Below are 14940 nucleotides of genomic sequence, written 5' to 3' on the forward strand. Positions count from 1 at the left end.
CAAATATTATCATGTTTACTCAACAAGATCTTTTTGTTTGCTGAACAAAAATTTTCACGTTTATTCAACAAGATCTTTTGTTTACTGAACAAAAATGATTGTTTACCCAACAAGATTTTTTTAGTTTACTGAACAAAATAAAACAAACTGATTCATTATGCATTTACTATTAATTTTTAGGATTCAAATTAAATACACAAGAATAGTCAATTCACTTTTTTTTATTTTTAACTGTGTTCAAATCACAATCCAAAACATTTGCATACAAAATCAGCATTTGACATTAGCCGTGTTCAGCATTGGGCTAGTTTGTACACAACTAGTACTGACTGTTTCCAGATTTGAAAAGATTGTACACTGCCTCAACATAAAATAACTGGCAACCTTACTAAAACCAAGCTATTAGTGTGTCTAAACACTCAAACCAGGTGAATATGCAATCATCTAATCAGAGTAAACCCTAAAAGCCACTCCATTCATACAGTCTTTAAAGTGTACTGCACTTTTGTCAACAAAGTACATAAAGTCCAAAAACAGACCTCAAAACATTGAAACAGTGGCACATTAGGAAGTGGTCACGGGTCAGTTGCCGTTACTGTGTGGAGTTTGAATGTTCTCCCTGCGTTCACGTGGGTTTCCTTTGGGTTCTCCGGTTTCCCCCACAGTCCAAAGACGTGTGGCACAGGTAAATTGGGTAGGCTAAAATTGTCCGTAGTGTATGTGTGAATGAGTGTGTATGGATGTTTTCCAGAGATGGGTTGCAGCCGGAAGGGCATACGCTGCGTAAAACAAGTTCATTGCGCTGTGGCGACCCCAGATTAATAAAGGGACTAAGCCGAAAAGAAAATGAATGAATGAATGAACTGAACTCTCGCAGATCATGTGCCACCAACCTCCATAAAACATGCTGAATCACTTAAAAAGTATATCTGAGTTCTTTTGGGTGTTCCATATTCAGTCTATACAAGAGGCTGAACAAGTAAGCGAAGGCTGCAGGCAGATGTGTGATATCCTGAAGTACTATGGCCTCCTCCAAGATTTTAGCGAGGTTCATCACATATTGCAGGGATGCAGAAGTGCCATTATCATCTTCCACCACAGTGAAGATTCCAATCCTTTAATCTCTGGTGCTGTGGTCTTCAGGGTCCGTGTCCTTATAGGAGATTAAGTAATGGGAAAATTAATTGATGTGTAATATTAATTACTACTTATTAATGTTATTACTATTATGCAAAGAAAATAAAAACATGTAATACTTTCGTACATACAAACAGTAACACTTTGAACAGTCTATAATATATAATAATTGAACAATATATTGACAACTTTTTAATATTTAGCAATTTTTTAAACTTTTATTTTACATAAAATTGCAAAGATTTACTTTTATTTGATACAGTTTCAATTGTGAAAGTTGTTTATTGTCCTGTTTAGAATATAACTGAGCCTTTAATTGTCATTCATAAGGGATTTATAAAGCATAAATAGTCCTCACTTTAGATTAGGTCACAACTGGATGAAGTTAAGCTCATAAAGCATATACTAACATACAAAGTAACTATTATTACATACCTTAATATTAGGATATTTAAATGTTAATTTGAATAGTTTATTAATCGTGTACTTAAGCATTCTGAATGATCTTAAAAACACCAACTATTCTTAAATAACTGGTTTGTAAATAATGCAATACTTAAATTAGTAATACAAATGAATCATTAAAGTTAAAAAAAATACAATCATTGAGCACTTCATGTAGAGTTATGCTTAACAGAAAATAAATTAACTATTCGCTAATACTAAATAAATTATTTATAGCGTGCAGCTATTAAAAGTGTTACCAAGCAGACTAATAAATGTAGAATAGGGTATGAAAATGGGTAACTTACCAGACATATCTTGAGAAAGCAAGCAGAATTTTTACGAAGAAGAATTGGCAATCCCTCAAGAGCTGCTCTTTCTGGATCGGTGACAATATCAGTGACCTAAAGGAAAGTCATTTACAAAGGGTGTTTTACAATCTTATTGTTTTGTAAGTAAAAATGTACTTAGTACATTTAAATGAGCATAGTATTATTTAAATGAGCATTATCATTACTACCTTGAATGAAACCAAAGCAATTGCAATATAGTGACTTACCTCTTCCTTAAAGTCCAGGTTATCTCTCTCTAATTTCTTCCTGGCTAAATCTCAACAACTTCTTTTGGGCAAAGAGAAAAGGTTTCTTGCATCTGCTGGTGAATGACCGTCAAATTTCACTGATGATAGCAAGTCTCACCTCCTCAAGGAAATCTTGCATTGAATTATGTCATTGTCAATATTTCAGTCCTTTTGAGCAAAAAGAAAGAAAAATATATATTTAGCCCTTTATATTTTTTATGTAAATAAAAGCTAGCTGACTGTTAAAGCAAGTTGGTCTGAATATGATAGACATTTAGTCGAGCTAACAAATCAAGCAATGAATTACATGAAAATCACACGATTTTCACACAAATTACACAGTTAAACACGTCACCGTTTGTTCCACTGGCTCTGGTTCGAAGGGAAAAAAGGTTATGATGTGCGCAATGCTGACAGCAATCTAGATAAACAGGACATAATGTTATATTTGACTTGGATACCTGATCTGGTATGTTATATGATACTCATTGTATTAATCGTGAGTTATTAAAGCAAATGACTCGATTGAAATCGCTTTTTGTTTCAAATACATTCACTCTAAACTTTTATTGATGTAAATAGCCAAAACCAAGTGCACGAAACAAGTAACTCACGGCTAAATTATAACAAATAGTTCCGTATTAGGATACACGCGCACATCAAAGCCAACATATCAAATAATATAACGTTAGATGACAACAAAAAAAGACATACATACCTATGATTTAGCAGAAACGTCGTTGGCCTGCTCTTAACTAGGGATGGCTGACGTGAAACTGATGTTTTGACACAGTGTCGAGATCCCGAAGCGCAAGTGTTTCGAATCACTGCACCGAAGCATGATCCGAAGCACCCAAGTCACGTGACTAAAGTGTTTCGAAACACCTAGTCACGTGACTAAAGCGATTCAAAGCATCGATCAGCTTAGAAACGTTTCGAGACCTGGTGAATCCTAACTTGACTGCCAAGGTCTCCAAATTATCTCTGTCTCAAATGGCTTAGAGCACTGTGGGTTTGCTTATTGATTCTATGCTTAGCAAGATGTTTTGGGTTCGAATCCCGACTTCGAAATCATGGTTTTATGTATTTTAATCATGTTTCTGTTTTGTGTAGCCTAAATAGGATACAGCTACAGTTACGCCATCAATTTAGCATCATTTTTGTAACACTGTAAAACAATAATAAATATTTTTACAGTATGGTTGGGTTTAGGGTTTGGGTAGACATTAATAAAATACAATAAATGGGAAATTTAATGAATAATATAAATAATTCTTGATAACTTCAGGCCACCGTTTTTGATCTAGCAACAACCCTGTTTTAAGACAAATACAAGACATATTTATTCACAAATTGTTTATTCGGATATCAGACCAATGTTGAAACAAAACGATACAAGAGCAAAGCATTACCAACTGGTATTAAAGCATTTTAAAACAACTGCTACTGACTGGCTTCGAAACCTACTACTCCTGCATGGATGTCTGACACCTTAACCACTGTACTATGTTACTTGAACGATTCCACTTTCACAAAGTGGGGTTTAATCCCTCAATTTGTTCAATCGTTCTTTGCTGAAGCTGTTTCAGTGCAATATATATAAAAAATGACCACTAGATGTCACTGTAGAGTGAGGTTTCGAAACGTTTCGAAGCTTCGACACATTTGCTTCGACTGTTTCAGTGTTTCACGAAGCCTCGCTTTGCCCACCACTACTCTTAACCGCTCTATCACGGTCTCTCACATCATTAATACACTGGTAAAATAGATCGGGCAGTCAGATGGGTAGCACATCGCACAAAAACATGTATACAATTATATACAATCGATTATGAAAACGATTGACACGTAGCTCCGCAGAAAGAAAGATGGTTCGTTTTGTCGCGCGCACGTGACAAGTACCCCCTGCAGTGAGCTATGGAAGTAAATTGCGCATGCGCCAGAAGCTTATAAGGCGCATGCGCCAACAAGAAGGGCACGCATCAACGCAAAACTAAGAATTTTGTATTAGTTCAACGAAATATTTTAAGTTTTTCACATTGAAGCACCATATTTGTTGAACAAACTAACTATTATTTGTCAGCATTTCAAATGAAAATATTTAAATTCAGTTAACTTATTAATCTTTGTTCAGAGGACTTTTTGAAAGTTGGCGTTTTTACAGTGTGGTCACGGGAGTATTTTTAGTATTAAACTATCAACATTCCTTTAATAAGCTGAAAAAAGAAATTGCCTTACACATTTATCACCTGCTGCTGCCTAATCTCCTGCATGCTTTCAATTATTATGCAGATCTCCTCCTTTTACCGTAATTTCCCTCATCTGTCAACCAAATTTGTCTTTGAGATGATGAAAAGGACTAACACTGTCATTTATCCACAACGGAATTACATTATAAAGCATATAATTAACAATTACCTTATATCGAATTCCTCAAAGACAATGGCCGCATATTTATCGACAGCTTCATATGTGTGAGTATTGATCATCGAGTCACCAGCAGCTCAAATGGTTGGTCGGTTCAGCGCTGCGTGACTTGACAAGTGCATCTCTCTCGCTGCGGGCTGATATCAGTGTAATTGACTGCCCTGTTCTCACCCTACAGCAGTGAATAATGCGCACGCAGCTGACAAAACTAGAGGTGTCAGAATAAAACGAGTCGCTCTTCTTCCCCTTCCCCGCCTCCCATAACCGCAATTCAGCTCCCTGCAGATGATGATGGCTGTTTGCAGGACTGCGCCACCTTCTCCTCCTGCCTGTGTGTCCCTTTGTCCTTGCAGGCGGTGGAGGCCCAGAGCATCCATCTCTGTCAGCCAGGCTCATCTCTGGGCCTCCCCACCACGTCACCACTAAATGGAGCTCTGACAGTATATTGACTGGCCCTGCACCAGCCTCCAGCCGAGAGCCAAGAGAGATACTCAATGAAACAGAGAGACAAACTCAAATAGAAGAGAGAAAAAGAAGAAGAAAAAAGCAAAAATAAAAGAGATGATGAAGGTTTCATATCTCTAAAAGTCACTGGTTGAAGAGCAGTCAGGATTGTGAATCACTTTGGAATTTGGCAGTTGCAGAATTAATTTCTGTCACGTTCAGCCTTATAATCTTAAAATATAAGCAAAATCACCTTTTTTACACTGGAGAATCATTCAAACCGCTGTAAAGTGACGTTGCTCTGCTGTTCTGATGCCAGCTGCAGATGTGAATGAATGGTGGAAGAAAGTAGTTCCTTATAAAAAAGGAATTTTAGACTCTCCGTGTTTGATTTTATTTTTTAATTATGCCGTTGAAATGTTGTATAAATGCAATATCACACTCGTAGCAGTGCTATATGGCTGTATATCAGCACTGGTGGGACACTAAAAATTTATTTTCTGTCTCCATTTACTCACTGTTGATTCATTCAAGGTTGGAATTCTTAATAAGGAAATTTCAAATGCCATAATTTCTGACTTCCCATCTCCCCCACCCCCAGAAGATCTGGGAGTCTCCCACATATTGATTGCTGCTCCTTGATGTGCATGAATTATATGCAGGAATTGAGTGGGCAAGAGAGAAGGCTGGTTTCCAGGTTATTGAAGTGAGATTCTGGTACACTGACTCTGGCACACACATTAAGAAAAATCAATAACCTAGTAATGTGACAAATGAGCAACTGAAAATGAGAAGGATTGACATGTACTGTGGTTCAAATTTAAAGGTGCTAAGTTTTGGAGTTTTCTAAAGCATACAAATACCATAATATGTTTGCAGATATTTAATAAACTTAAGTGAACATTCTTGTTTATCTGAATAACAATACTGAAGTCAGTTATTCTGCTTTGTGTACGTGCTGGAAAGCTGTCTTTGTTTTAGTTCTTTTAACCTGCCCACTGCCAGTTTAGTCAATTATATTTGAACACAAGGTTGCCTTGTTTTAAAACCGCATATTTCATTCATTTAGTCATTCAAGAAGGCTCTTAAAGCATGCGTCCGCGACCAAAATATGACCTCCGGTGGACAGTAGCAGACTCCTAAATGAGACACAGATTCAGAGTTCCACATGAGGATATTAGTTAGCAAATTAAATAAATATTACAAATGCAAACATTGTGAGCAGGTTACATTTTAACACTATGTCCTAACAGGACGCTATGTGACGAGATACATAGTGATAAGCAGTTTGGCTGTTTGCACCAGACAAAACACGACAAATATTTAAATACAGCCATGAGAATATCCACTTACTCGTGAAATATTAATATTAAATTGTACATATCAATGCATATTATTAAATTAATAATGCATACATTAAACCTCTTTAACATTTTTAAATGTAGATGCTGAATCACTGATATGTGTTGGTTAATTTTCAAGATCAATCATATCGTTCTGCTGCTGCTTTTAGCAGTATGGCAATAAATGTCATGCAAAATGACATTCAAACTCACATTATTAGCATTTAACTCTAAATAAAGCACATGGGGTGTACCTGAGATGATCAGTCAGTTTTCTGTTGTTCACCTGTAAGAAATAGAAGCCGTTTCTAATATATCAATTCGAGTTATTGGGTAGAACAAAATCACCTTTTAATATAGAAAATATTCCTTCTATCACGTGCCTTTGCTTTTATATAGAACACGATTCAAATTAGTCTTTAGGATCGATAGTCAGACCTGACTAAGACGTTCCTTTCCTTAATCTGGCAAACTGCGCCTGTTTGTTTCAATAGTATTTGGATGCAGCCTTTATGATGCAAGCTGAGATTGTATCACTCAGCGATGCAATGTCAGACACAATGCACTCAAATGTAGCATTAAAAAGCATTGGATGCAGCCCAGATTTCACTGCACCCGGTCTGCATCCAGACACCTCTCGTTTGTTTTGATCCAGGAACGCAATACCTAGTTCAACCACTGGGTGTCAAACTTACATACAGCACTTTTAATTAGCTGACTATGATATGACTATAATTTACTACTCTTTTCATCTACTACAATGTGATTAGACTAGTTATATATTATATTGTATTGTTTTTTGATAAAATGTATATATATATATATATATATATATATATATATATATATATATATATATATATATATATATATATATATATATATATATATATATATATATATATAAAGACAAACTACATTAAAACACAATTGACAAATTACAGCCTAAGAAGTCAATCACATAGAACTTTAATGAAGGTAAATCAGTACAGTGCAAAATAATTATTTATTTGTTTGATTACTTTATTTATTTTTCTGTAGGTAGCTCAGTTGTTTACTAATTTTACTAATTCTGATCAAACTGTGCAGTCTGAACTATTAGCCCAGTATGGTGTTATCACTGCTTTAAACGGGATGCGAGTGAGTGAGTGGATATATATATATATATATATATATATATATATATATATATATATATATATATATATATATATATATATATATATATATATATATATATATATATATATATATATATCTTCTTGACAGCCTTTGGGATCACTTATACATTATACCTTTCCCTAAACATATGCACGCATATCCGTGGGTCTTGTAAAAAGCAACTTTAATGGTTACGCAGTTTATTTTCATTGGGAAACCTCTATTTCAAGGCTTGGTTTAGCCTCTCGAGTAAGCAGCTCAACATCAACTGTATTTCATTCCAGAAATAAATCCCTTTCACATGAATATGACAGTGGATATAAACTGTCTTTTATTAAATTGTCCAGGAAAACGCGACGTTACAATAATCCCATGGCTCTGTAGAAGCTCTCTGAACTGTCTGAACAGAGACAGTTTGCCATTATCAGGAGAGCTATAATAAAAACACAACAATGATGAAAGGTATAAGAACTGTGACTGTAAAGTTTATTTATTTATTTATTTTTGCAGGAAGACTGGCAAAAATATGAAAGCTGCATTATTAGTAAACAGCATAGAATAGAATAGAATAGAATAGAATAGAATAGAATAGAATAGAATAGAATAGAATAGAATAGAATGATTTGCTCTCAGGTCATAACCACCACAATCTCATGTCAATTTTTTACTTTTTGATTTAGTTCAGCTAATTTGTATGTATTTGTACAATCTCGTTCATACTGTTTTGCACGATTTGCTCATCCCTCTATGATGGTTGGGTTTCGAGGCAAGGTTGAGTGCCATGCCTCCTTTTTAAAATGATTTTTGATTGAACTCATATGAATGTGTACGAATTAGCCACTTACTTGACAAACATAAAACGTAGTTACATTTTCTCGTGAGATTAGGCTGGTCATAACATAAAGCTAATATAGTGCATAACAGAATTATACATTTAAACACCTATAGTACAGGAGGCATGCTAGCCTAAGATCTCAGTTATTACCATTTCTGTTGACTAATTTAACTGCAGTTGGCACAATATATCTTTTTTATAATGATTTGATTTACGATTGATTTTCATGAAAGTAACATTTTAACAAGTAACTGACTAGTAACGATTGGTCAGTCAGATTGCCTGACAGGGTAAATATCTATTTACATTAAATGGCATTTTATAATACAGCTAATGTATAAATATCAACATAATATATAGATTTAATGTTTATAATTAATTATCATTTTTTTTATTCAAGTGAATTCGGTGGATCTCATTGTTATACAAAGATACATGAAATATATAGAATGTTGGACAATAGACGGACGGACGGACGGACGGACAGAGATAGATAGATAGATAGATAGATAGATAGATAGATAGATAGATAGATAGATAGATAGATAGATAGATAGATGATAGATAGATAGATAGATAGATAGATAGATAGATAGATAGATAGATAGATAGATAGATAGATAGATAGATAGATAGATAGATAGATAGATAGATAGATAGATAGATAGATAGATAGATAGATAGATTGTTTGCATTGCTTATAATTATTTAATTTGATGTCATTGATATTACTCGTGTTATAGTGATACTGACCCATCCCCCACTAACATTGTTTTAGGACATTGTGAAGAACATCTAGTCTTGCCAGTGTCTTGTTCTTCAGCTTAATCTGTGTGGCTCAGTATAGGAGTCTCTCCAGGCAGCAGAAGAATCACTGCAGGCTCCCGGTCATAAAAGGGAAAGTCTTGTGTCTCCCTGGGGAGGCAGGAATCAGAGGCCAGCATTTATATTCCCCCTGCATGGCCACATCCATCAATCAGCTCATCCCACGGAGCCACAGTCTCAGAGGCCGCTTGCTTTCCAAGGCCTTTGAGTGCATGTATTGAAAAAATCCTGTTAAAAGAACAAAGGAGCGGCGATGTCAATAAATCTCCAAAGATGGATTGACATTCACTGTTTTGGATCAAAATTGAGATGCCGAGAAATGATTTTGACATTGCTGATTTTCGTTTCTCCCTGACGACTGACCGCATTAGTTTTTAGATTTTTTTTTCTTTTGAGTTTTGGCACAGTTTTTGCTGAAGGACAGCAGAGATGATGTTTGATTTGTGAAACCAGATGAAAGAGAAATGACATGGTCGATCACTGTATGCAAACTTCAGTTGCTGAGTCTGTTGTTTTCCTTTCTAATTCAGAAAATCTAAAAGGATCAAACTGAAACGCGATCCACAATGTGAAATGTTATTTATGACTTAAATTTGGGTCTGTTACTCAGATCTGGCTTCAGAAAACATTAATGTATTGCAGTGGTTGAGCTGCATGATTAAGGATTGAAAGATTGCAGTCTCAATTTACACACTCGTACCATTTTTGTCCAAATTGACAACAATTTGGCTCTGTCTATAAAATTATCACAGCAGACATTCAGATCTGAGTTTGACCAAATGAGAGCAGTTGACACACATAGTTATGAAACTGCTTCAATCTTTATTCTTTTCAACCACACAATTGTTTCTGTGCTACAAAACATCAAAGTAGAAAATAAGTACTGGGATAAAAGTTTAGCATTTAAACACTGGTGTCTACAGTAGCAAGGAAAACAGAGTAAATCATTTTTTTGAAAGTAACATGATGCTTGACTTGACATCAATTGATCAGAATAATAATATATTTTTATTTCAAGCAACAGTGCTTGATGGATGAGACTAAAAAGTTACCCTTTTTTGTCTAGCACAGTGTTAGAGTCAACATATTTTTACTATTTTTAAACAGTTACACCTAATGGAGGATAGTTCGTTCGTTCGTTCGTTCGTTCGTTCGTTCGTTCGTTCTTTCGTTCGTTCGTTCTTTCATTCATTCATTCATTCATTCATTCATTCATTCATTCATTCATTTTCTTTTTGGCTTAGTCCCTTTATTAATCTGGGGTCGCCACAGCAAAATGAACCACCAACTTATCCAGCATATGTTTTACGCAGTGGATGCCCTTGAAGCTGCAACCCATACACTCTCATTTACACACATACACTATGGACAATTTAGCTTACACAATTCACCTATAGCACATGTCTTTGGACTTGTAGGGGAAACCGGAGCATCCGGAGGAAACCCACGAGAACACGGGGAGAACATGCTACCCCAGGCAAACTCCATACAGAAATGCCAACTGATCCAGCCAAGGCTCGAATCAGTGACCTTCTTGCTGTAAGGTGATAGTGCTACCCACTGGGCCACTGTGACAGCTTGGCCAGAGTCAGTGTTTGAAATTTATTAAAATCATTATTATTATTATTTTATTGCCATCATCATCACAGTCATCGTCATTGACATTGTCATTGTCATCAGAAGCAGCAGTAGACGCAGTAGTAGTAGCAGCAGCAACAAACTTAGCAGTAGTAGTAGTAGAAGCAGCAGCAGCAAACTTATCGTCATCATTATTATTATTATTATACTATATTATTATTAGTTTTTTATTACAAATTCATAATAAAGGGTTTTATAAAACAAATATTCTTTTTTAAAATGTCTAATATTACAATTATCATTTTATTCAGAAGGATCACTTGTATGTTTTTTTTATTTTTATTTTTGAAGCTAAACAGAAGAAATCACTGAATTGAAAAGTGTGCTCCAAGGAAAAATACAGTAGCAACATATTGTACAGTTTTAGACCTGTGTACTGTAGTTACTGTATAGTCTAAACTAGACAAATAAAAGAGTTTTGGGAATTAATCCAATAAAAATATGGATATCTATATTTTTGATTCATGATTTATTTCGAATCTTTTATCGGATTTCTTCTGAACTTTGCCTTTTACCCACATCTATCACTATGAAGTTTCCACTGGCCAAAAGTCTATGCAGACCCGCTATTTGAGGAAAGCTCAGTCTGTTCTCCAGATCTAATCAGATGGTAACAGGCCTCCAACACTCTGCACTGTTGACTTGCACAATGTATCACCAGAGCTCTGAATAAGTAATGATGCATGAGGTGTTTTGAAGAGAGAGTTTCCCAGCTGAATTGAAGGTCTTTATACCCCCCTCTGGCTGTTTTTGCTGTATCTGCTAAATCATGTAAAGCATCTCTGCTGAATCACTATTTTATAATGAAGACTTATTTTACCACACAAGAGTTTTTCAGGATGCATGACAGAGGATTTCAGTTACCTAATCAAAGACTTCTTCTAGTCATCATGTAGACTTCTTACAAAGCATTTTAGAGTATTTTAAAATTACAAAAATACAAGACACTATATTTTGATAGAAAATATTAACCCATAAACCCTATCAAATACAAATAAAAAAATACTATTTTGTATTTGAAATATGTATTTGAAATAAATACATCATAAATACTGCCCATCCGTGTGTGTTAAAAGAATACATATAAAAGAATAAAACAATAAAAAGCTAATTATATATAATCATAATTAATAGCCCAGCTGTGATCTTTTTGTTTACCGGAGACATACAGTTTTTAACACATTTAAACAGTATTAATAACAAATTTCTAATAATTATTATATTTATCTTACGTTATTATTAATATCATAGTTTTTATTTTGAAAGTTATTTTAAAGTGCAATTTAAACAGTTAACCACTGTAGGTTAATTAGGTTAACTAGGAAAGTTAGGTGCACATTATTGAACAACAGCGATTTGTTCTGTAGTTATCATGGTTTCCACTATTCATTCTTCTATAGCGGGGCACCACACCAAAATGCATCCTTCCACAGCTACATTAGAGCTTGCCATTCAAAACATTCAGTCATTGTTGTTGTTGTTTTTAATAGCGGGTTATAATTGCACCAAAACGTATTAAAAGGTAAGTGAATTATAACAGTTCAAACTTTTCTGAGGTTACGTACTGACTGACTGACTGACTGACTGACTGACTGACAGGTGCCTGATGCGTGAGACCAGCAAGTACGACGTAACTTTCAGTTAAGATAAACACAGTTTCCATAATTACACTTTATTTATAGATAAAGGTCTTTACCTCCGCATATAATGACTTTATCTTACTGGAGGTTATAGCTGTTTCACTTTACTTCAGAACGCTTTATTGCCGCTCTGAGGGTCTATTGGAGACATTCATAAATATTCCTAGAAAATCTAATAAATGTTGGAGTCATACTACATAAACGTGCTAAATTGCATTTCAGCAGCATTTATTTGAGAGAGCACAAGAAGATCTGCGCTGGAGCAGCGTATATTTGAGGGGGCGTGCAATAAGTTTTGTGTACGAGCAGAGGAAATCGGCGCGCAAGCACACTCACGCATGGCACGTAAATGCGATCTCGACTTGTAATACTGTGCTCACGATATTTCTGCATTTGTCATTGACATAATGCCATAGGTAGTTGGTAGATTTATGTAAAAGGTCTGCCGCCACAGCTGGAAAAAATTCTGGAGGAAACACTGGTTATTATATTATATTATATTATATTTAAAAAATCACACTTAATATAAATATCTGTATGATGTTGACCATGGCCATCTCTGTATGACCACAGTGTACCCATCTTCTGATGGCTACTTAATGCAGGATAACACACCATGACATAAAGCACTAATCAGCTCAGACTGGTTTCTTGAACATGACAATGAGTTCACTGTACTCAATTGGCCTTCACAGTCACCAGAACTCAATCCAATAGAGCACATTTGGGATGTGGTGGATCGGGAGATTCGCATCACAAATGTGCAGCTGACAAATCTGCAGCAACTGCATGAAGCCATCATGTCAATATGGACCAAAATCTCTGAGGAATATTTCCAGTGTTGAATCTATGTTATGAAGGATTAAGGCAATTCTGAGGACAAAAGGGGGCCAACCCGCTACTTGTAAGGTGTACCTAATAAAGTGGTCAGTGAGTGTACATAACACTTCTAATTTAAAATATTTATTCCAATAACATATTTTTAAATAGACAACAAATATAGAGCCTTTATTAAATTACATTTTATTTTGGTTAGTTGATTCTTTAGAATTCCCTGATAAAGCATAAAATAATCCAAAGGAAAATTAATGAGTGAGTAAGTATTTACTGTTACAGTTAGTGAAAACTGTTTTCAACCCAGTTTGGTTTTAAATCATCTTATAATTCCATAAGAGCAACTGCAGATTTATCAAACTAGCATCATATCTGTGTCAAATAGATGCTTAAATGTTTTAAATATAAAAAAAAAATAAAAAATAGCAAAATCAAAATGAACATTAAAATAACAAAAAGTTTTGTTCACAAACAATATATTAACATATATTTGCCAAGACAATGACTATATACATTTTTAAAAAAGCTGTATATTAAGGGAAATAATGAATGAGAGATTTACAGGGATGTTTCATCATTTGAGTGTTGCATCATGCTGGGTTTTCACACATCACACTGATCCTGTAACTGAGAAGAGACAGAAGAGCACTGGGATTTAACAAAAACTGTGTGTGGGAAGGAATAAAGAGCTGTAGAAGAGCAAAGTTTCCTGGTTCAAAAGGTCATGCTGGATCTGCCATTGAAATCCAGATTTAACTGAGCTCACACTAAGCGGCTGTTACAATAGATAAATACTGTGCAAATGTCTAACTTTAAGTCCAAAATAGTAATAGTAGCTTCATTACATGTGAAAAATGACTTGCATGGAAGCTTGGTTCTGCCACAATATACAGTATATATATATAAGAGAAGTCTACTGAGACTTTTTATTTCACAATTCTTGAAAAAGGAAAAAAGGAAATTCAACTACATTTCTTCTCAACTCACATTGTTCTCTTATGAACTCACAGTTCTGAAAAAAGTTTGATCTGCAAGATATAAACACAGAACTGCAAAATAGAAAGCCAGAATTGCAAGATATAAACTTAAAATTGCAATAAATAGTACATAAATAATAAAGTCAGAATTGTAAGAACGCAAAAATCCATTCAGAATTATAAGATAAACAGCACTGCAATAAAAATAAAATGCTCATAACTTGTTTCTCACAATCATGGGGCAATACCTCACAACACTTCATTTCATTTTACTATTTTTTTATGTATTTAAACTTTCACGGCCATGCAGTAAAAAATATGTATTGATATGTTCCATAAATTTTCTTAAGTCGCTGGCCATTTTCAGTTTTAGTCCTGGAAAGAAATATCCAATCACTTTTTTGCAGCCTAGACTTTATGCTATATGTCCATATAGAAACTGTCTTTCAAAAATAAACCTATATTGAGAAATATGCACTGGAGAACAAAGTATGACAGCGAACTGTCATCTCCTCTATACATTTGGAGTATTTATATATTAACAGCCAAGACTTGCATTAGTGTTTATGGCTTGCCTATGTGTTTAAAGTTGTTTAAAGCTACAGTAAACGGCTATTTGGATGATTGTTAAAAGACAAAACAGAGAGAGCAAAGG

General features: G+C 34.7%; 2 long non-coding RNA genes across 2 annotated transcripts; both read right to left on the minus strand.

The window, feature by feature from the left end:
* Nucleotides 1-205: 205 nt before the first annotated feature.
* LOC147839183 (uncharacterized) lies at nt 206-1973 on the minus strand. The gene is made up of 2 exons (XR_015519259.1): nt 1890-1973; nt 206-1153 (listed from the first exon to the last, which is right to left on the minus strand). It is a non-coding gene; the product is annotated as an uncharacterized LOC147839183 (long non-coding RNA).
* Nucleotides 1974-2140: 167 nt separating this feature from the next.
* Nucleotides 2141-2979, minus strand: LOC147839184 (uncharacterized). Its single transcript, XR_015518413.1, has 2 exons — nt 2880-2979; nt 2141-2329 (listed from the first exon to the last, which is right to left on the minus strand). It is a non-coding gene; the product is annotated as an uncharacterized LOC147839184 (long non-coding RNA).
* Between the last annotated feature and the right edge of the window lie 11961 nt (nt 2980-14940).

This window comes from Danio rerio, chromosome 20, assembly GCF_052040795.2.
Source record: "Danio rerio strain M-AB ecotype USA chromosome 20, GRCz13ab, whole genome shotgun sequence".
Lineage (NCBI taxonomy): Eukaryota > Metazoa > Chordata > Actinopteri > Cypriniformes > Danionidae > Danio > Danio rerio.